Raw genomic sequence first — 24815 nt, 5'->3', positions numbered from 1 at the left:
TAAAGTGAAAGTGTGGTGGGAGACCTTGAACAAAGGTAGCTAATTCCCTTGCTTTGACTGCCACATTGCAATAGTGGTTAGATAGTCTTAATATCTAGCATAGTTAACTGCAAAAGGCATTTTTTTCAAGCCCCATTGGAGTTCTTACTTCTCAATATTCTACATTTATTAGACATATTATTGAATACAATGCCTCTTTTGTAATGTATCTAAAAGGAATATCTAGCATCTGAAAGACCTCTGGGGTTTCTAACTAAAAATGTCACAGGGGTAAAGGACAAAATCGACCAGGAGGGGCTGGAAACACAGTCACATTATTCATTCTCCTATAGACGTTTTACAGGCAATCTGTGCCTGGCCTGTCAGATCCAAGACCTCTTATCTTTCCATAGTTCAAAAGTCCCACTAACACTAGAATCAGGCATCTAGACTTACTTCAGCAAATAAGTGGAGAGACAGATTTGTCAAACAATGTTTTCCTATTCTCTAGAACAAACTTCCACTCCAATGTATGCAATGGGACATGTTTCTTCTTCCTAAAAGTAGTTAGACAAATGGATGGGTATAACTGGGCTGCTTCTCCTTGAAAAGGGAAGTTAGGTCTAAGGGTGGGTACTGAAAATTATAAATGACCAACTGGTCCAGTTGCCTTGTTCACAGAAATGTATCTGCTTCAACCAGCGCACTGAGCCAGTACTATGTACCAGCACCCCACCCCCTCAGCTCTTTAAGTGGAAAAAAATGGGCCTAAATTAGTTCGCTGAAATTTTATTTCAGTGAACACCTATTCATTGACTCATATTCAGAGAAAATTGCTGCAGCAATTCAGTGAATTTACCAAGGGCAAATATGCAGTTGGCCAACTACACCACTTTGCCCTTTTCTCCACTGTAGTGCAATCTCTGAGTTGGTATATATAGTTTGGGAGTATGGATGGCGAACTTGAGTGGGTTCAATTCACTTAGATGTTGGTCTATTGTGCTGTGGGCAAGTATTTCCTTGCCCTAGGTAAATTCAGTGAACCACTGAAGTGATTTTTGCTAAATAGGGGTCAATGAATAGCTGTCCACTGAACTAAAACTTTGCCAAACTAATAGAGGCCCAAAATAAAGCACTTTGCTGTTATAAGCCAATCACTACATTGAAGAGCAAACCCCCCCCCCTTCTACCTTAGCCATTCAGGTCACATTTCTGTGCCCTGTCCCAACCTTCCTTTAACATATTTTATTAAAAACAAGAAAATACTTTCTTCTTTTAAACTGTAACAAACTCTCTGCTACAAATGTAACAAACAGTTGCTACAGTTTATACCTTGCCTGCACAGACTGCTATAATGCTTATGTTTTAGTTTACAAAAAGTCTTCTTTTTAAGCGGCCGCAAACTGCTTGCTACAAATATACCAGTCAGCTGATATAGTTTATACCCTGCCTGCATGGAGTGAAGAGCTACAGCACTCAGATGTTAGTTAATTATTTTTTTACTTTTAAACTGTAGCAAACTGCTTGGTATAATGTAACAAGCAGTTGTTACAGTTTAGATCACACACGGAGCTCAACAGCACTCAGGTTTTACTGCATGTGCAATACTGGCTTTTAAAAGTCTGCTTTTCAATAAAGAGAAATTGGGATTGGCTGATCATTCCCCCTTCCAACACTTTGGTCTATGGGCAGTTGCCCCTTTTGCCCCACCCTAACTACACTACTGTTGTTTATTCTATGACTCACTGATTCTGTAAACAAAAACTTTTAAATAGAAAGAGTAATACCTCTCAGCAACTTCAAGACAAAGACAGCACATGGGAAGGCAGTCCATTTGTAATCAACATCCATTCTGTATAATCTGATATCTTCAGATATCTGTAAACTCCTTTTTAATGCCTTCCCCATCCTGTATTCTTTTCTGAAGCAAATTTAAGAGTTATTTTCTACACCCAATGACAGATACATTTTATAGACAAACAGAAATGGGCTTGTCTATAAAATGCACAACTATTCCACATGTTTTAGTTATAGGTGACTCTATAGTCAGACATACAGATGCCCCACTCACCAGGTTGAACAAAGGAGAAGATTAAGGTCAGCTGCCTGTCTGGTGCAAGGACTCACTAGATCACACATGCACTCAAGTGTCTCAACGGCAAGTACCGTTATGCCTGTATCATAGTTCATGTTGGTGTGAATGACTTGAGATGTACCTCTCTGGACTATATGAAGAGAGACATGATTGAGCTCTCTGAATATGCGTCCCAAGTGGGTATGTCCCTAGCATTTTACCCACACCAATGATGATGCCACAATATAAATAGAAAATGATTGACTTCAATAATTGGTTTTGTTTCAGATGTCATTCTAATGGGATCCAGTTCCTGTCAGTCTGGGAAAACATGGTGGATAGATCACACTGCTTTCCCAGAGATGGTCTTCATCTGGCACCTCTAGGCTTTTGGTCGCTGGCTAAGACATTTGCCTCCCCCATGATGCCTTTTCTAAGCAAGGTCACAACAACAAAATTCTCAATGTGAAAATATCAAATACAAAGAAACTAATGGTCATGCTGCTAAATCCTAGGAGTATAAATCAGAAACTGTACTCTATGGAAGCAGTCTTCTACCTGGAACATGATGTCTGTGCAGTCACAGAAACCTGGCTCAAGGCCACAGAAAGTACCCTGGCCTTGCAAGGCTACAATGTCTTCCACACTTTTAGACCACAAATTGAAGGTGTGAGAACCAAAAGACATGGAGTAATTATCTTCATTAAAGATAATTACACCTCTAGACTGTTTAGACAAGAAGACTCCATGGATCTACTCCAAGTCCAAATTACTGTGGGTAAAACTTTTCCTTCAGGTCTTCTTCAGTTACAGGTCCCCTTCCATGAACCAAGATGCCCATACAACTTATTTAGACCTACTTATCCCTTACCTGCACAGACTGCTATAATGCTTATGTTTTAGTTTACAAAAAGTCTTCTTTTTAAGCGGTCACAAACTACTTTTTTACAAATATAACAATCAGTTGATATAGTTTATACCCTGCCTGCATGGAGTGCAGAGCTACAGCACTGAGATTTTAGTTAATTATTTTTTTTACTTTTAAACTGTAGCAAACTGCTTGTTATAATGTAGCAAGCAGTTGCTACAGTTTAGATCACACATGGAGCTCAACAGCACTCAGGTTTTACTGCAAGTGCAATACTGGCTTTTAAAAGTTTGCTTTTCAATAAAGAGAAATCGGGATTGGCTGATCATGCCCCCTTCCAACACTTTGGTCCAAGGGCAGTTGCCCCTTTTGCCCCACCCTAACTACACTACTGTTGTTTATTATATGACTCACTGATTCTGTAAACAAAAACTTTTACATAGAAAGAGTAATCCCTCTCAGCAACTTCAAGACAAAGACAGCACATGGGAAGGCAGTCCATTTGTAACCAACATCCATTCTGTATAATCTGATATCTTCAGAGATCTGTAAACTCCTTTTGTAATGCCTTCCCCATCCTGTATTCTTTTCTGAAGCAAATTTAAGAGTTATTTTCTACACCCAATGATAGATACATTTTATAGACAAACAGAAATGGGTTTGTCTATAAAATGCACAACTATCCCACATGTTTTAGTTATAGTTGACTCTATAGTGAGACATACAGATGCTCCACTCACCAGGTTGAACAAGGAGAAGATTAAGGTCAGCTGCCTATCTGGTGCAAGGACTCACCAGATCACACATGCACTCAAGGGTCTCAATGGCAAGTACCGTTATGCCTCTATTATAGTTATGTTGGTGTGAATGATTTGAGACATACCTCTCTGGACTATAGTTTTTTTTTCTTTTATTTATTTTTATTTTACATTTGTTGTAAATATTACAAATGATGAGAGAAAATAGATTACAATTGTTACATAAATAATGAAGATTTGCAAAAAATTACAGCACATACAAGTCAACAAGTTGTTTACATTATAGAATTTAGATACAGTAAAGAGAAGTTATTTTACAATGAGATAAAAGGGAATTGCAGTACTTTATCAAGGTAAGGTGTAGAACGTAAGTTAAGTTGTGTTTACTAGTATCAGGCGTGCTTCCGGGGGGTAAGCAGCAAAGTAAAGGTAAGTGTGGTGAGATAGAGATATAGGTGAAGAAAGCAAAGGATCAGTCAGGGTTATTGCAAGGGCATAACCAATGTGTAATTAGGTGTATTTTGAGGTTTTGTTTAAAGAGAGGTAAGAAGAGAGTAGTGTTATTTCATTAGGTAACAGGTTCCAGTTTTTACTCACTGTATTAGAAAACAGGGAAGCTCCAGCTAGGTTGTTGGTTTTACTTATGCTGGCTAGAAGTTTGTTAGATGAGCATAGTGAATTTAAATTGTTGTAGGGGTTATGAGGTTGGAGAGTATGGGAGTGCTGTTAGGTTGGTAGAATATCTTGTGGGCAATGGTGAGTTGGAAGAATATTAGGTTGTTTTGTAGTTCAAGCCAGCCTATGTGCTGCAGATTAAGACAGTGGTGAGTCTGGAAGGGACTGCCTGTGGCAAATCTGGCTATGCTGTTGTAGGAATTAGCTAGTTTGATGAGATTATTTTTCTTTAGGTTAGTGTATATGGGTAAGGCGTACAGAAGAGTTGAAATTAAGTGGGTGTGAGCAATCTTAATTCTAGCTGTTGGAGTTAAGAAAGATTTGATTCTATATAAGGAGCCTATTTTCCTGCTAACTGCCTTTATGGTGTTGTATATGTGGCTAGCAAAATTAAGGTTATTGTCAATAGTTATTCCTAACAGTTTCGTGGTAGGGTCAGGGGATATAAGGGTGTTATTCCTGTAACCGACTGAGAAATCTAAGGGGGGAGACTTATTGGTGGGTGTGAAGAGTAGGAGCTTGTTTTTTTAGCATTGAGAAGGAGGCGACGTGTTGAGAAATATGTCTCTACTGAGTTAAATATCTTTTGGGTTAGGGAATGTAGTTCTGATATGGAGTTAGATGCGCATATTAGTGTAGAATCATCTGCATATTGTATGTAGGTGGCTTGAGGAATTGCAACATGGAGGTCATTGATAAATAGTGAGAATAGGAGAGGTCCCAAAATAGAGCCCTGGGGGATGCCAAGTGTGACTGGCAGGAGAGAAGATATGTTATTTTCTCAGAGTACTGCCTGTTGCCTATTTCTGAGGTAGGACTTGAACCACTGAATAGCTTGAGAGTCGAGGGAAAGGGATTGAAGAATATTTATAAGAAGGGTATGGTTTACCATATCAAAAGCTTTTGAGAGGTCACTAAAGAGTGCAGATAAGAGTTTGTTTTTATTGCGATTTCTATTGATGGCATCAGTAAAGGATAATAGAGCAGTTGTGGTACTATGTGATGGCCTAAAGCCATGTTGGCAGTTAGCTATTATGTTGTGCTGTGTCAAGTGGTTTAATAGTTGATGGTGAATGCATTTCTCCATAATCTTTGCTAAGGGCAATAACAGAGCTATTGGCTGGTAGTTAGAGTACTCATTAGAGTTACCACCTTTGTGTAAGGGGATAATGTGAGAGATTTTCCAGATATCAAGAATGGCTCCCTCCTTTATGGTTCTATTTATGAGTAGGGATATTGGAAAGGCAATTGCTCTGGCTGCTTTATGCAGATATTCAGATGGAAGCTGGTCAGCAGAAGGAGTACAAGGCTTAATTTTTCTGGATTAAGTTGTAGATGAACGTGGTAGATATGGGTTGCAAATGGAATGCAGGAAGTGACCCAGGTGTGGTGGTAGGTATATTTGAGTTGTCTAGGGTTAGCTGACTAGCTAGCGATTGTATGGTCTCTGTGAAAAAAGCATTAAAGGCATGGGCAGTTTGATGGGGGGTATTTAGATTGGTCCCTAGTGGTGTAGGAGTATGAGAGTGGCCTGGGAGAAGGAGTTTGTTGATGCTTGACCAGAACTTCTGAGGATTATTATGGTGAGTTTCCTGTAGTTTACAATAATAGTTATTTTTGTCTGTAAGTATTGCCTTTTTTGTACTATATCTTAACTGCCTAAAGGTTTGTTGCTCAGAGATATCTTTAGTGGCTCACCACTTAGCCCAAGACTTGTTCCTGAGCAGGATTTTTGTTTGGTTTCTTTAGTTAGCCAGGGGGCTGGTTTGGATTTCATTCTGATAGACCATTTGGGTGCATGGGTATCTAAGATAGCTAAGAATTTAGAGTTAAAATTTTTAATAGCTTCTTCAAGTGGGAGAGTTTTTAGGGGGTTCCAGTCACAGGCTTCACTTTGGAACAATACTGGGTTAAAGTGTTTGTGCGCTTAATCTTATAAGTGGGGGGGGGGTTAGAGATATCATTTTTCTGCCTAGTAATATAGGTCAAAGTATGATCACTAATGTCATCAGGGAGAGTTCCAACCTTATAAGCTTGTTGCTGTCTATGAGTATCCAGTCTAATGTGCTCTCTTTTTTGTTTTGTTTGTTGATTCTGGTTGTGGAGGTGATTGTTTGAGTAAAGACGTGAAGGCTGATGAGGGAGGTAGGAGTATCAGCAATGATTCCTTTCCAGTAAGTGTTAAAATCACCTAATATTACTGTCTCTTGTGGGTAAGTTAAGGACACCCAGCTTAGTATATCCTTTATTGTATTTGGTATTATTGCCAGGAGGTAGGTAAATGCAAATGATATCTAATGATTTGCTAGGGTTGATATGAAGTCCAGAGATTAGTACTTCTGCCTTACTGTCCTGAGGTTGGTTGTATGGTAAGGGGGAGACATGTAATCCATCTTTAAATAGAATTGCGACTCCCCCACCCTTACATTTTAATCGGTCTTGTCTCAATATGTTGTAACTTTGGGGAACTATTGCATTGTCTTTATTCCCTGGTTTTAACCATGTTTCTATTAGGCAGAAGATGTCAAATGAATGGGTATCTAGAAGGGCCTGGAGGTGGGCTACTTTGTTGTTAACACTGCAGATATTAAGGTGTTCTATCAGAAACGAGTTAGGTAGTTTAGGCTGAGCAACTAGAGTGGCTGGATTTGTTGGGCCTGGGGTAGCTGGATTTGTTGGTCCTGGGTTAGCTGGATTTGTTGGTCCTGGGTTAGGGTGGATGTCACCATCTTTTAAGGGTAGATCATTTAGTTTTAATGTTGGGTTAAGTAAAAAGTTGATTAGATATTTAACTTTCTTTACTGTGGGTTTATCATATTTAATGTGAGAGAGTCTATGGTATTCGGCTAGTAGATAACTAGGATCAGAAGTGAGGGTTATCTGACTATGGGAAAGTATGGGGGTGTATGACTGTCTGTTTTGGGAAGTAAATAAACTCATAATAATACTGATTTTCAATAGAGGTAAGGATATAGGCTGAGGAGAGGGCTGTCAGTATAGCTATGAGTATTAGCTTGGTATAGAAGGCTTTGGTTACTTTGGACATATTGATGGAATTAATAATGATTTGTAAGGAGGTGGGACAGAGTTAGGATAGTAAAGAGGTAAAGGTTAGGCAGAATTAGAGAGGTGGAACTAAATACTAATTAGGCATCTGATAAGAGAATAGCTAAACTAGTTAAGTAGTGGCCGCTATTAGGAGTTGGTTAGGAGAAGGGGTGTGGCTGTTAATGTGCATTGGTTGATAAGTAGGAGAGATGGGATGGGAGAGAGGATGTGGTTAAGGAAAGTATAAGTTTAGGACCCCTGGGGGTGGGTGAGATTTGGGGATAGGGTAGGGGAGTGGATTGAGCCCGCAGGGCAAACGGAGTGGGTAGAACCAAAGGAGAGAAGAAGATCTGTGAGAAACAATCAGTAGCAAGTTGATTGCTGAGGATAAAGTTTGGAGGTAGTAAAGGTAAGTGAGGAGGTAGGTATGAAAGGTGGAGAGGGATGTTTAAAGGAGAAAGTAGTAACAAGAGTAAAGTAAATCACAGGGAAAAGAAGGGTCCAAGAGGGGCTAAAACCAAAGAAATAGTAAGGAAGCAAATAGAATATTGAGAGATTTACTAAATGAAACAGCTTGCTTATTAAAGGGAATAGAAGGACCAGGAGGGGTTAAAGCTAGAAAAGAAAGGAAGAAAAAATACTGTACTAGAGGAAGGGGCTTTATAAAAGTTACTCGAATAAGAGTAGGCAGGGGAGCCACCTGGTGGATACACACTATAATTGCAGCAGGGGACAAATAAGGGCCAGATATTGAAAGGGTATGGCTGCTGGTTGTCCTTGCTAGGGAGAGAGCTATAACCACCTTGCACCTCAGGTTATAGTTAAAAATAATTATTACAGAGTACGGTATCTGTTAAACATACTTTCTGATTATCTGGAATGTGTTATTCGCAGGGAGAGTTTGGCTTTATTCCTGTACCAGGGGATAGGCAAAACCTGTTTGGTTGATGAATAGAGTTTCTAGTTGTCCAGCAGGGCTTAGCTACTTAGGCAAGCAGGGTAGTCAGGATGGTGAAGCTGGAGAGATATACAGATATAAAAACTGTGATGAAGTATACAGAGATAACAACTGTGATGAAATAAACAGTAGAGTGAATGTACAGGTTAATAAAGTGGTTGCAGATAGGCATTAGTCATATGTAGCAAATGCATAAATAGAATATAAAAAGAAAAAAAAATATTATCATGAGATGTATTGTTGGTATCTTAGTTATGCTTGTTCTCTAGACACATTTGGTGGTGATATTCTATTGCAATTAAGGTCGGGACTGGCCTATAGTAGTAGGGGCACATGGGTCAGGTAAGGAAATGTATAATGCACCCAGCTTCAAATAGAAGCACTATAACAGTTCTCTACAGCACCCACAGCTATTTTAATTAATAAAGTAGAGAAAAATATGTATAAAAAAGTGTAGCAAACAGCCCACAAGGCAAATACTTTGTTGTAGTAGAAAAAAGTCACGAATAATGTTACAAATGTTAATGTTAGATCTGGAGCATTTCTCCCCGGCCTCCGCTGAAAACAGGCTCTGTGGAACCTAGTCGGACTTTCCCGGTCAACAAATGTTAAATAAATAAAATAAAAAATAAAAATAAAAACCAAGCAGTCCTAGTAGATATAAAAACATAAAAACCTTTAATTACACAGACACGGTAAGCACTTTCACTAATAAGCTTCTTCAGACCATAGAATACAATAATGAAGAGAAAATCCTTTTATATATACATATAAAAATGTATATATATATATATATATATATATATATATATATATATATATATATATGCGTGTATTGTGTATATTAAATATGTGTGCTAAAAATCATCTCCATTTTTTTAACAGAGGTTTTATGGAGGCTCTTTCATTCAGCCCACTCCCCCTATCAGCTCTAAGAGTAATAATCCATTTTGTCTCCCTAAATTCAATGTGGTTCCTAATGTCTCCTTGCCTGATGCTAGTTGCTATGACCTTAAGGGGCCTAAAAAGAAAGTGATGGCTATCATCATGTCGCATGACATGTTTTGCCAACGTATTATTCTCAGATAGTTTCTTAATATTATAAATGTGTTCTCTTATCCTGTCCTTGAATGGTCTGTTGGTTTTACCAACATAAAGCAATGGCATATCTGATACTCAGCTAAATAAATAATATTGAGAGTTTTACAAGTGGCATCAGCTTGGAACGAATATTCCGTACATAAATCTGGATGATAAAATTTATCTGATGTGTTAATATATGGGCAAAAAGTACACTCACCACAAGGCCGAGTAACACCTCCAATCCTATATTCACTAGTGTAATTTTGATAACAGAGACGCCTTTTCAAGTTTTTCCTGTTCTTATATAAGAACTTAGGTCATTCACCAACTATTTCTTTAATATCATTGTCCACTTGAAGGACAGACCAATTTCTACAAAAAATATCAACTAACTCCCTACTATCAGAAGTATAAAAGAGGGGCACCTTTAATAATTGACTTCTATCACACTTATAGTTGGTGCTACTAGCATTTAAAGGGCCAAAATATGGTGCAGCAGTGCCCTGACGTAAAACACTAACATCTTGCAATTAATCAACAATTTCATTTTCTCGATATCCTCTAGATAACAACCTCTTTCCTAGAGTATTAAGTTCCTTTAAAAAGTTGTCTTCTGTGGGATTCAACCTAGATGCCCTAACACCTTGACCTCAAATTAAATTTAGAAAAATGTATCCGGGGTGCATGCTGATCCTAAATAGGAAAGAATTCCTATAGCATGACTTACGAAATACACCTGTATTGATAAGGCCATTGCTCAATTTTTCAATATAGAGGTCAAGATATTCAATTTGTGTGGGTGACCAATTCATAGTAAATTGCAAACAAGTGGTAAGAGTGCTAATCATACAATGGAATGCAAACAATTCATCCACGCTACCTCTCCACAATAAGAAGAGGTCATCTACGAAACGTAGATAGAATAAGACGTGCCTTAAATTCTTCTATTTCAAAAAGTATAGTGCTCTCCCAATGTGCCAAAAACATGTTTGCACAACTATTGGCACATGAGGTCCCCATAGCAACTCCATGACACTGAATATACATATCATCAGTGAAGATGAAAATATTATACTCTAATATCATTTCCAAGAAGTATGTAATCAGATCAGTCTGAACCAGGGAAAGGTCATTGTGACCTACAAGGTATTCATGTACAAACTGAACCCCCAAGTCATTGGGGATAACTGTAAAGAGAGAGTGTACATCCAGGGTAACAAAAAAATATACTCTCTAAATCATGAACATCTTTAACACAGTCATAAAGATCAATAAGGAACTGTTTAGAATCTCTGAGAACAAATTTGTTCAGATTAATTACTGGCCTGAGATGTTTCTCAACATAAACTGAGAGGGGTTCCGTGACCCATCCTCCACCAGCCACTATGGGTCTCATTGTTGGAACAGATGTATTTTTATGCACCTTTGGTAACCCCTGTATTATAGGTATAAGGGGATTTAGGACAACAAGATAATCATAAGTGTACTTAGTAATGAGTCCTCCTCTAAACACATCCATCAAAGAATTAAAAACAGAACTAATAATCACATGTACATCTTTAAGCAAAATTTTCTTTTAAAATTTCTTTACACTTAACATGATTTCCATAGACCTAACATAATGCGAAGTGTCCATGGTAGTAATAAGTCCACCTTTATCTGCAGGTTTTATCGTAATTAATTTATTATCCTGCAGGTGCTTTTGTGCTGTTCTCTCTTGAAAGTTGAGATTACATTTAGTTCTCCCACTAGTCCTAGATTTAACATTATCATAATATTTAAGTAGTTCATCCTCTGTGAGCTTCATATATGCATCAACTAAAGGATGCTTAACAGGAACAAAGTCACTTAACTTCTTCAAAGAACAAACTGGCGCTGAAACTACCTCGCCTACCTGTTTATTTGAATCACCATAAAGCATGCGAAGCATGATGTTCCTACAAAAAAACTTTTAAATCCAATACAGTATCTGATAGCCTACTTCTGCATGTAGGGATAAAGTTTAATCCCCTGGACAAAACACTCCTTTCATCCAGAGAAAGTTCATATGATGAAATATTAAAAACTAGTGACTGTTCATTTTCCCCGAACTCTGTAGAAGGGTTGATACAAACACTGCTGAAATAACTGATCACAATTATCAAAATGTGTTGAATTTATCGGATGTAAGACTTAGAAGTGAACAAGAACAACTTCTTAATAAAGGCCTAAGTTTTATACCTGGTTTCTTTACTGATGAATATAATACAGTTAATGATGTATTATCCTTTTGTCATAACCTTAACTTAAAGTTATTTTTTACAGATAAAACCTCTCAAAGATCTGAGGATTTCAGATTTCTAAAATCGGATTTCCAAACTCCTATGAACAAACATGTGTCTATATTCCTTCAGTCAGTTCTCAGAGATCTACATTTCCCACATAGGGAATCTTGTATTGTGGGACAAAACATCTCCCCATCTGAAAGGGTTGCTTTGGATGAACTTAGGCACAATCATAACATTGCGATTCTGCCAGCTGATAAGGGAGGTGCAGTGGTAGTTATGAATATGGGATATTATTTGAATGAAGATAAAGGTCAACTAGCTAATACTCGATGCTATATGCATATGTCTGTTGACCCTACTGCTGTATTTAAGAAGGAAATTGACACCTTCTTAAATCAAGCAGAGGAGGAAGGTATTATTACCAAGAATAATGTGAAACATCTGACAGTTACAGATCCTCAAAAACAAATATTTTACCTTCTTCCTAAGATTCACAAATCCCTTTCTAAACCTCCGGGGAGACAATTGTGTCTGGTATAGGTTCTTTAACCGAACCTCTATCGGCCTTTCTAACACACTATTTAAAACCCCTGCTTACCTCAGTAAGAGCTAGACTTCGAGATACTACTCACTTCCTTCAAATTATACAGGACACACAACTGGAGCCAGGGTGGTTAATGTGCACACTGGATGTGAAATCCTTATATACCAGCATACCTCATTGGGCTGGACTGCTGTCTTTACAGTATTGGCTGGAACATTCAGCATTATACCCATCTGGATTCAATACATTACTGGTATTCATGGCAGAACATGTCCTAAACAAGAATGTCTTCTATTTTCATGGGGAGTGTTTTTGGCAACTACAAGGTACGGCCATGGGAGCATCTTTTGCTCCCATATATGCTGATTTATTTATGGCCTTTTTTGAAGAATGCATGATCTATGATCCCCTCCATAATTTATATATGGTGGAGACTGACATCTGGCGCAGATACTTGGATGATTGCTGGATGGTGTGGAGGGCGGGTCAGACATATTTACAAGAATTTGTAAAATATCTGAATGAAAACATATGGGGCATTGAGTTTACTGTAACCTCGAATCATGATACCACTGATTTTTTGGATGTCACAGTATACAGGAATACAGATCATACTTTGAGTACCAAGACATACTGGAAATATCCACAATATAACACTCTGCTCCATGCATCAAGTATGCATCCGAACCACACCATCCGGAATATACCAAAATCCCAATTTATGCGTATTAAATGCATTAGTTCATCTGAACAAGACTTCGAACAAGCCAGATTAAATCTTTACCATAGATTTAGAGACAGGGGATATAGAGAATCAGATATATGCAGAGCAAGTGAATGGTCCACTATCCAAGATAGAAACATCTTGTTACAATATAAAAAATGAACAGCTACCATGGAAGAATCCACTCTTAGGTTTGTGACCACATATGGAAGGAATCATAATGTTATTAGGAACATATTGAATAGCCATTGGAATATACTGTTGGCCAATGATGAATTAAGAAAACTATTAGGTCCTAAATGTATGTTTTCATTTAGACGTGGAAAAACATTGGGAGGTCTCTTTTCTCATTATAAGCACAAGGAGAGTGGAGGTGCTATATACCAACAAATGACTATGACTGGAGATAAACTCTTGAGCACCTTCCTATGTGGTCACTGTAGCTCATGCTCACATGTAAGTAAATTGAAAGAATTTACCAGCGCAAACATGAATAGAGTGTATAATTCCAGAGTATTTGGAAATTGTAGCAGCAGTTGGATCATTTATTTAGCTACTTGCCAATGTAAAGCTTTCTATATTGGCCAGACATCTCGCTCACTCAGAATAAGAATGACTGAACAAAAAAGTGACATCAGGAACAGAAAAGAAACCAATGCTGTATATAGACACACTACTAAACACACTACTGCAAATTTTATGTTCATGGTTATTGACAAAATTACAGGGGACAGAAGTAACCAACAAGGTTGGCATACCATCTTAAACCACAAAGAACAATACTGGATTATCTATCTCGGGGGACTTTTTCCCCCTGGTCTTAATGATCACTTGTAAATAGCTTGAAGTTCATTACAGGAATTTATTGGTTAGTGGTAGTTGTGAATCATTTTTTCCTGTAGGCCTCCATAAGGTCATGTTTAGCTGTATATGTGTGAATATATTATGTCCAAGTAGAGCACGTCTGTTGTTCAAATAAATCGAGTAATCAGAGATAACATCAGTCCTTTTAAATCATGTGCCTAAACATAACACAGGAATATATATATATATATATATATATATATATATATATATATATATATATATATATATATATACATACATACGTATTTAAATAAATGTTTTGTTTGCAATTCATATATATGATTTTATAATCATTTGTTAACAGTTCTAAGACTGTGTATATATATATATATATATATATATATATTTGGATCAATTGACTAGCTGGTTGCTACTGTGGGCTAGTCTTTTTTGTGGGTTTAAAAATGGTCATAAGTACACAAATATGTACGTAGCCGCTTGATATGATGTAGCATGTCTTTTGTATAAACATTTTATAAATTAGGAGATTCCATTAGTACGTTAGAACTCTAGATTTTATGAAAAACTAGATAATTGGATAGGACGTTTGTCTCTTTATATGACATGCTCACACATATAATATATTGAGATATACAAAAATGTATATATATATATATATCTTAGAACTTATGTGTTGTATTTAACCAATAATATACACTAAATTCACTTAATAAGTTTTTATATGAAGAAAGCAATGTATGAGACATACAGAATATGTCTCTTAGTCAAGTTGTATATGACAAACATGATGCACTCCAGAGCATTATTTTTCTTTTCCTTACATACACAATTTGATATAATCAGCTTCCTCCAAACTCATTTTCTATTTTTATTTTCATTTTTTTGTTCCACTATTATATAGACATTATTGGTTTTGATGCATTAAATACTATGTTTGAACCTTACTTTATGTTTGAAACATAAAAATGCACTTTAACCATCTGGTTGGGCTATAGCATGTTTTCCATTGGTTGGGGATATGTATAAATACCCATTACTCTTAATAGAGGGGAAATTTTACCCACTGATGAAGGCTTGATAGCTGAAACTGGTTTGGAAGTATTTACTACAAGTATATGAAATAAACCATAATTGTGAATCTTATTTTAGACTTCATTGTCGCTGTATTGCATTTTGCTGGCTGCTGGTGTTTGGATGTTCATTTTCCCCCACATTTTGTTGAGAGTGTGGTTCTGGGTGTATTCCCCTGAATATTTGCGCTTCTGGTGCCCCCGACTCATAGACCTTGTCCGTCTCCCTCCTCGATCTGTTCTGACAAGTAAGGGAAACGAAATACCTTCCCCAGCATTATTATCACTATTCAGTGGGGGACGGGCATCTAAATGATTGATGTATGACCTAGGGCGAACTACAGGTTCAGTAGTATCGGTAGGAAGGGGCGTCTTACTGACAATAACTTTGGGATATAAACTCCCGCTATTATGTGCATGTATATTCTGAATTGCATTAACATCATCAGTTATAGGGGTGTTACAAGCTTCACTGTTGTCAGGAGCAAAATTAACAGCATCACTACTGAATGTAGATGTTATTTGCTCAACATTATTCACATTCCTCACATCATTATTAACAAGTCTAAAATCATTAGAGTTACTCCCATTAGGCATAGACCTGCTGACAGTATTCTTATTGCCAGCAGTACTTAAAAACTAAACATTGTCAGAAATCACAGAAGCAACAGTGGTAGAAAATCTACCTTTAGTAATAGAAGTATGCCATTCATTAACACCAACATTCACATCTGTGTCTACATTATTAGCATGTCTGGGCCACATAAAGACGTGGCCCAGTTTAAAGTCCTTAGTGTCTCTCAGTATCTTTATCTTTTTTTGTTGCAACAGCTTCCTTTTGAAAGCTGCAACACCATCTAAAAGGCTTTCAAATAAGGGATTTACAATCCTTGCAGCAAAGTTATTGAATATAAATTCTTGTTTCTCTTTAATAGCTTCAATAAGATTGTTCTCTTATGGCAAGAAGAAATCAACAAGTAAGCACATATATTTGCTGCTTACCTCAAGATTCAGCTGTTGCCAACGTGTAAAAAGTTCAGGGTATTGCGAGCCCTGTGTAGGCATGTTAAATACTCGTAAGCCGCATGGCACAATTCATTTATCCAGACAATACTGAAAATGGTGTCATTGTACCTGCAACCGTTTCAATTTCAAGAAATCCCTCTCAAGTTCCTCCATCAACTGCGGTAACCGTTCGGGCTCACCAGTCGCACTCGCGATATCATAATCAGCTGTTGCGAAATCAAACTGCGAAAGGATGCTCCTCTCAGGTATAAGATACTGACTGAACCTCTTACGAAGTGCTTCACTAACACTATTGCCTTTATTTGGATTATAGTCCAATTCGATCAAGCCAGGTGATTCCATGACCTTGTCCCTGTGGTTGAATGCAGTAGGGAAGTAAAATAAATATAAAAAGTGTAGCAAACATCCCACAAGGCAAATACTTCATTGTAGTAGAAAAAAGTCATGAATAATGTTACAAATGTTACAACGAAGTAACCAGGCAGTCCCAGTAGATATAAAAACATAAAAACCTTTTATTACACAGACACGGTAAGCGCTTTTGTTAATAAGCTTCTTCAGACCATAGAATACAATAATGAAGAGAAAATCCTTTTATAAAGGAATTCAAAAACCAGTAACCCAATCATAAGAGAGAATTCCTCACTAATTGAACTAGTTTTTTAAAGTAACATACATATATAAAAAATATATATATATATAAAAATACATACAAGCACTAAATAAATATATGACAATATATAATAAAAAGCATAGCAGATGTACAAAAATAAACATACATATAACAGGCCTATCCTCTAAAATCCCTGTATTTCCCATCAACCCAGTTCCCATCTCCATGATCAAAAACTACTTCATAAGCTAAAGCCCACCACACTCTCTGCTGCTGATCTTCCGTCAGAACATATTAACATGGCTGCTGTCCCTTTAGCTTATCCTGTCTATATTGTCATAAACATATCTGTCCAAGAAAACCATGCACCCATTATTCAATCCAATTCAATTCAATTCAATTCAATTCAACTTTATTGTCATATGTACTACAGACAGTGTCACAAAGTACAATGAAATTCTTATTCTGCAAATCATCCAGCAACATATAAAAACGACAATTAACAAGAAGAAGTAATCTAAGACAACAAACAGACAATAGTATAAATACCAAAATGAATATATATAGCTATGTAAAAGAGCGCATTTGTGCAAAACAAGCTCATTCCCTCCAAATGTGAACCAACCTACAATACTGGAGGGAGAGGGAGTATGTGAGTTCTATTTAACAGTCTAATGCTTGATGTATAAAACTGTCTTTCAGCCTGGTTGTTCTGTCCACCATGCTCTTATAACACCTCCCTGATGGTAGCAGCATGAACAGTTTGTGTTGTGGGTGGGTAATGACCATAATAATGTTTTGAGCCCTGCTAAAAACCTTTTTGATGTAGATATCCTCCAATGCAGGGAGTGTTACTCCAGTGATGTTGTGTGCAGTTTTTATTACTCACTGCAGAGCCTTGTGATCCTGTATTGTACTATTCCTGAACCATACTGAAATAGAGTGGGAGAGAATGCTCTCAATTGTACATCTGTAGATGTTGCTGAGAATGGTATTGGGCATGCCAAACCTTCTCAGCCTTCTCAGAAAATACAGTTGCTGCCGGCTTTTCCCTACCAGGTCAGTGATGCTATGAATCCAGGTAAGGTCCTCAGAGATGTTATTACTGATACATTTGAATGTAATAACTCTTTCCACCTCAGACTCACTGACATATAATGGTAAGTGCTGCCCTCTTGTCCTCCGTGTATCAGTGACTGTCTCTTTTGCTTTGCTGGTATTAAGAGAGAGATTATTGTTCTGACATCTCTTCACAAAGTTCTCCACTTCTCTCCTATATACTGACTCATCACCACCAGAGATCAAACCAATGACTATTGTATCATCTTCAGATTTGACAATACTGGTGTCATGTTGAGAAGCAAAGCAATCATAAGTGAAAAAGGTGTGCAGCACTGGACTCAGCACACAGCCTTATGGAGTTCCTGTATTTATTATTGTTTTAGAGATGTTATTCCCCAGCCTGACTGACTGTTGCCTGCCTGTTAAAAAATCCAAGACCTGATTGCAAAGAGTATGTGGCACAGCTGGTATGGACAGCTTATTAATAAGCTTCATTGGTATCACTGTATTGAAGGCTTCAACAATAAGCAGCAATTGATGCTAAAAGTCCTTATTCTCCAAATGAGTAAAAAATGTATGCAATGTTTCACTGACTGCATCCTCTGTCGACCTATTCAGTCTGTATGTAAACTGCAGGGGATCCATTGTATCAGGTATAACTGACTGAATATGACTCATAATGATTCTCTCAAAGCATTTCATCATTATTGAAGTCAATGTAACTGGCCGGTAGCCATTTAGGCAGTTGGCTTTGTCCTTTTTTGGGAGTGGAATAATAGTGGTTGCCTTATAACAAGTGGGAATTGTAGGTCATTCAAGGGAGACACTGAATATATCAGCCAGAACATTAGTAAGCATTGAAGCACTGGAAAAGTCAAATTATTCCATTACACAAAGGAGGAGGTTCAACTGAATTATGTATTTACCGCCCACTGGCCATTTTTCTCCACTGTTAAAAATCTTTGAAAAGTGTATACAGCCCTAACTTCTCAAACACTTAATAGATAATAACCTCCTCTTTTCTGCCCAGCACAGTTTCAGGCCACAATACCACACTACCACAACTTTCCATAATTTTACATATCATATCAACCTACACACTGACTCTGGAAACTTTGTTTTCTCTCTATTCCTTTATTTATCCAAGGAGTTTGACACTGCACCCCACAAGTTCTTCTCCATGGACTATAATAGCTAAACCTTGATGCCCCTTCCATCTCCTGGTTCCACAGTTACCTTTCTAACATGTTACAGGCAATAAAATGGCAGAAAGAATAATCATCATTCTTTCCCATCTCAGTCAGACTACCACAAGTCCCACTGTTGGGCCTCATACTCTATGACATTTTTATTAATGACCTCTACACGGCTACTTCGACAGAACTATCACTCAGTATGCTGATGATGCTACAGAGACAGCCACTTCTAAGTCCATCCTAGACCCTCAGGAAAAAAGTCAAAAACCTTTTTCCTTCTACAGAAATCTGGATAAAAAATTCTCACCTCCTGTTGAATGCTAAAAAAACAAGTTATTGCTTTTCATGCCAAATTCTGTATCATATACAAAAAATAACTTTTCTATCACTTCATCAAACAACACTCCTATCAAACTTGTGTCCTCACAAAGCTACTTGGTGTTGTTATAGATATCTATCTAAAGTCTGACACTCAAATACAACAAGCTATTAACATAGCACACTGGAAAATTGGAATTCCTTATTGCAGGAAATATGTTTTAACTACCATTGCCAAAAAAACAAGCCTTACTGGAGCCTTACAACCCAATACAATCACTATGCTCCATGGAGAAGTCTCAATTAACTATAGCTAAATACCACAACCCTGCTGGTCTATGCTTGTCCTCAAATTATGTCGCAAAATCTGGAATTTATTAATACCATCATCAGACAACAAGCCAACCTATTCAGATTCAAAAACTTGCTGAAGCAATACTTCAGAAATACTTGACTCTGCTCTACCATCCCCCCAGTCTAGACTACCATGGCCCTCATACACATAAATTACACCTATATACCTCAACAAAGCGAATTGTCTATGCAGATTTCCTACTGCCCTCTACCCCTTTGCCCTTATTGCCAATTCTACTATCTCTAATTACCCCTTGGCAAATGTTTTACTCCAGGAAATCCCGTCACATACTTAATACCTTTTGCATTTACCTCAGCCCACTATATCTTTTCTTTTCTCTACACTTAAATATATGCACTACTCTCATTTCTTCACCTAATCTCCCATACCTCCTCTCTCTTAGTTCTCCTACAATAAATGTAAAATTATAATTTCAGATTTTAAACCTCATTGTATGTGCCATTTTGTTTTGTATTAATATGTAATGAGTCTATATGTTATTGCTAGGTCTATAGGTTCATAGTTGATCACTTGGCTAGTGACACAAGTGGTCCTTTTTAAGCCTGGTGATGCTTCCCAAATGTCTCTGACACTTTTTTTTGTACCCTAGGGATTTGCTAATGGGTATATATAGGTTGAGCATGGGTGGTCAAGCATTTATAGGCTGCCTGTGTCTACTAAAGACATAGATGCCAGGCCAGGGTAAATTTCCAATTCCCCAAACATGGGTCCCAGAAATAATTGAATTGGGTTAGGCAGTACCTCACGGAAGGGGTAGTCTTTGAGACATATAACTGTCCTTCCAGCATGCCCTCTTTATGTTCCAGATGAGGTTTGCATCCCTAAATCACGTAACTGTGATGATATTTCTTTTACAGAAGTGCAGTAGGTCCATTAGGAAGGGATCAGAGGATACCTTGTAGGCCTGGCATATAATGTATCTCAGCAGTATATAGGAGACCGATTACAGGGGTAGGGCTTTGTGGCTGTCTGTGTAGGACATGCTGTTTATGCCCAGTATTCTTTCTGTTAAGAACATCTATGGACACTCTAGTTGTTGCTTATGCCTGCTCAGATACATACTGATGATGGCATTGTACTAATTAATTGGTCCATAATCTAACTTTAAGCTTTGCATTTTTGTCTGCTGTGTAAAATTGCTGTTTTACAACTGGAGATTTTCCTCTTGTGCCTCCACTGAAAAAGGGCTAACCTGCTCAACAAAGTCAATAAATAAATAAACTACTTCATGCTGCATTTGATGTCTCTAGTTAAATTGAGCAATACATTTAAACAACTCTAACTGTGTGGATCTAAAGTTAGGTGTAAATGGATTTTACTGTTGTGTAGCTGATTTATTTTGGCATACCTAGTCTGTCACTATTTAATAGATAGCTAACCTGTGTTTAGGCATTTGTATAACCGTATTGTTCATAGTGTTAGTTAAATCTGTGTTAATGTGGGATGACATTGAGTAAATATTATAGCCTAGTTTGGGGTAAAAATGTCTGTATGCCACACAGTTGCAAAATGAAAGAAATGAAAGAAGTAAAGACATACACAGGTTTTGTGCATACATCTTATGACACAAGACATGATAGACACTATGGATTGGATGATTATTATCTGCTTAAACTTCCCCAATACAAAGGCAACCATAATCTTTATAATTCTGCCCACATACCTTCAATAATCTTCTCTCCTCTATTAACTGGTCCTTTCTCTATGCCCTCCCTCTCAATGATGCTGAAATTTAAAAACACCTTCTGAGTATCCTAAACTCCTTAGCACCCACTAGAAAAATAAGAACAAAAACAAACTTTGCTCCACGGTTAACCCAATCCACCTGTAAACTAATGCTTAAACCAGACAGCGCCTGAAAAACCTGGAAAAAGACAAACTCCCACTGCTATCTCCAAACAAATAGAGATCTTAAGAACCTAACCAAGAAGCAAGTCGATATGGATAAAAAACAATACTATCAAAAAACACTAGATAACCCCAACTCCAACACGAAAAAGTTTTGGAATACTATAAACAAACTCATACATCCAGGGAATCCTTCTACCCCCAGCCCCTGTCCTAACAGATCACCATCAGACACTGCCTCCTTTCTTAATTCCTTCTTCATTGACTCTATAAATAAGTTAACTAAACCTGACAATGCCTCCCTCTCCCCTTCTGATCTCCTTCCCTCTACTAATTCCATCATTTTTTTCTTAAACCTGTCCCTACTGCATACATCAAATTTCTTCTTTCCAAACTGAAAACCTGTTCCTCTTCTGCTGACAACTTGCCTCCTCTATTCCTTAAACTTGCAGTTAGCTCAGTTGCACATCCAGTCTCCAAATTAGTAAACAGGTCACCTCAAGAGAACACAGTCTCTGACATCTAGAAAAAATCCTATGTCATACTCCTCCACAAAGGTGGCAATTCAGCTGTACCAACCAGCTACAGACCTATCACCATACTATTCCCTTATCCAAAATTCTAGAAAAATGTATTCATAACCAGCTTCTCAAGCACATCATGCAAGACAACTTGTTAACTCCCACCCAACACAGTTTCTGTCCTCATCACAACACCTCTATGGCTCTCCTTTCATTTACACAGAATATCGCCAAAACACAGGACAAAAACTAGTATCATGCCTCTTCCTTGTCCTATCTAAAGCCTTTGACACAGTTTCCCATACCCTACTGCTCTCAAAACTTTCTTCCCTTAACCTTTCATCTTCTACTATACTATTGTTCTCCAGTTACATCTCAAACAGATTCCAATCCATCAAAGGGCTTTCCGCCTCCTCCCCCTTCCACCCAGTCCAAACAGGTTTCTCCCAAGGGTCAGTCCCTAGACCTCTCCTTTTTAATATCTTTACACATAACCTACACAGACTTCCACGGTGGTGCAGCAGTAGCGTTGTTGCCTCACAGCAAGAGGTTCTCCCATTCGATTCTCGGCTGGAGTGCGGGGAGTGCCTTCTGCGTGGAGTCTGCATGTCCTCCCTGCGGTTGGGTGGGCGTTCAAAAGACATGTGTAAATGGGTGTGCCTTCGTTGAAGGTTGGACACTGAGCTTGCACCTCAGTGTTCATGAAAATCTACTGCCAATCATTAGCGGACCAGAGTTCTGCTGTGGTGACCCCTAACAGGGAAAAGCCGAAAGACAACAACAACAACAAATAACCTACACACTTCCTGTCCAAACTCCTCACTAATGCAATACACACATAATTCCACTATTATCTTGTGATCTGATAACCTTACCGCCTCTTTGCTCTTACTCAAGATTCCCTCCTTTCAGCTGAAAAATGGCTGATGAATAATTAACTACTTCTCAATCCTGAAAAAAACAAAACTTATACTTTTCCTCCCCAAATCACTACAGTAACACAAAAATAACTTCACAATATCATCTCTTTATAACACACTTATCTCTGTTGAACAACATACTAAACTTCTGGGTGTAATCATAGATGATCAACTAAAGTTTGACATACATATACAGCAAGCCATCAAAAAGACCCACCAAAAACTTGGTCTCTTATACAGACTTAAAAAATACCTCACCATTAATGCCAAACATTCTCTAGCACAGATCTTCCTTCTCCCAACCTTACTTTATGCAGCCCGTATTCTCCCCAATATTCAATCTAATCTATTAGCTAACCTTGAAACCACCTACAACAAAATAGCCAGATTCACTGCCAACCTTCCCTGTTGTTCTCATTACTGCATAACTTTAAAATAAACTACAATGGCTTGAGCTCCATAATCAACACCTTCTTCCCCAACACCACCTCACACACACTACTTTAAATAAATCCTCACACTGCCCTGCCCTCACAGACCTCATCACTACCTATGCTCCTAAGCCTAACCTACGCAGCACAGACCAACATATCTTAGACATCTACAAACTCAATAAAACTATTGGCAAATTTTTATACAGCCAGTTCGTCGGCAATGCCTGGAACAAACTTCACTTTTCTCTAAGAACAAACTGCAACTTCCTTAACTTCAAAAAAACATCTAAAGGACTTATTTACTAATTCCTGGACCTGTCCTTGTCCCACTACCACCTGTACTACTCCCTCTTCTCTTCCCCTCCCCCACTCAGCTCTCACAGTTTACCAGAACTACTCATTTAAGGTCTTTATGATATTCTACCAAACTTGAATTTCTCTCTGATGGTAACTGTTAGATAGAATCTAGTTACTGTGCTTCTGGACTCAGTCGGCTGCCTTAAAATACAGTTCTATTTCTGAACTCCCTACTTGGCTACAACTCTGAAAAGCTTGCTACGCTGGAGGTCACTGTTCCCTCCGCGATTGTATGGATAAGCAAAAAGTCATCCCTGCCACTCCAAATCAGTACAGTCTGCCAAGGTTCTATCTCTGAACTCCCTACTTGGCTACAACTCTGAAAAGCTTGCTACGCTGAAAGTCACTTTTGCCTCAGTGATTGTACGGATAAGCAAAAAGCCATCCCTGCCACTCCAAATCAGCACAGTCTGCCAAGGTTCTATCTCTGAACTCCCTACTTGGCTACAACTCTGAAAAGCTTGCTATGCTGAAGGTCACTGTTCCCTCTGCAATTGTATGGATAAGCAAAAAGCCATCCCTGCCACTCCAAATCAGTACAGTCTGCCAAGGTTAATCTTTAGCTACTTTAAATTAAAAACTATAAAGCAAGCATACTGGGTTTACAGCACGGTAGTTTACCACCTAATCCCACTGGTTAGAACAGCACTCTTAGACAGAAGCAGCTTAAATAGCAAACTAACATTACAGTAGCTAGATGGAAAAGTAAATGCTTGTTGAACTACATATAAGTATTGGTAATTCTACTAAAATACTTACTTTGTATTCATAGGATCTTGGAAAGTTTTTGGTGTTGGTTTCTGCTACTTTAAACTTCACCCCCCACACCACCTACATATGTGATATTACTAATCTCCCCACAGATACCGCCATTTTTTCAAACTACTGTGCTTCTGGACCCAGTCGGCTGCCTTAAAATATGATATGTGACCACTTCTGTTAAAATTGATTATTTCTGTGTATAGCCTTTGGTGATAGTATGTTCAGAGACAATAGTGTTGGTTAAACTACCAGGGTCACTGTTTCTTGTAGTGTGTCAGTAGGTTGAAGCCGTTTAAGTGTGGTATGTAATTATTGCTCCCAAGGTTGAAATCCATTGTGTTACACATTAGCGACTGCCATTTATTACCCTAAATTATCAGAAAATACAGTACAATCCCTGCGACATTATTTTGGAAAGATTGATGTTGTAAATACCTAGATTGATCTATTTTGTTAACTGAAAGTAGTTAAACCAGGTATAGTGTGTGGGTTACATAAATCACTGC

Source organism: Protopterus annectens, chromosome 5.part0 (assembly GCF_019279795.1).
Source record: "Protopterus annectens isolate FY-2018-M chromosome 5.part0, PAN1.0, whole genome shotgun sequence".
Lineage (NCBI taxonomy): Eukaryota > Metazoa > Chordata > Ceratodontiformes > Protopteridae > Protopterus > Protopterus annectens.
Note: the sequence above shows the minus strand (reverse complement) of the source record.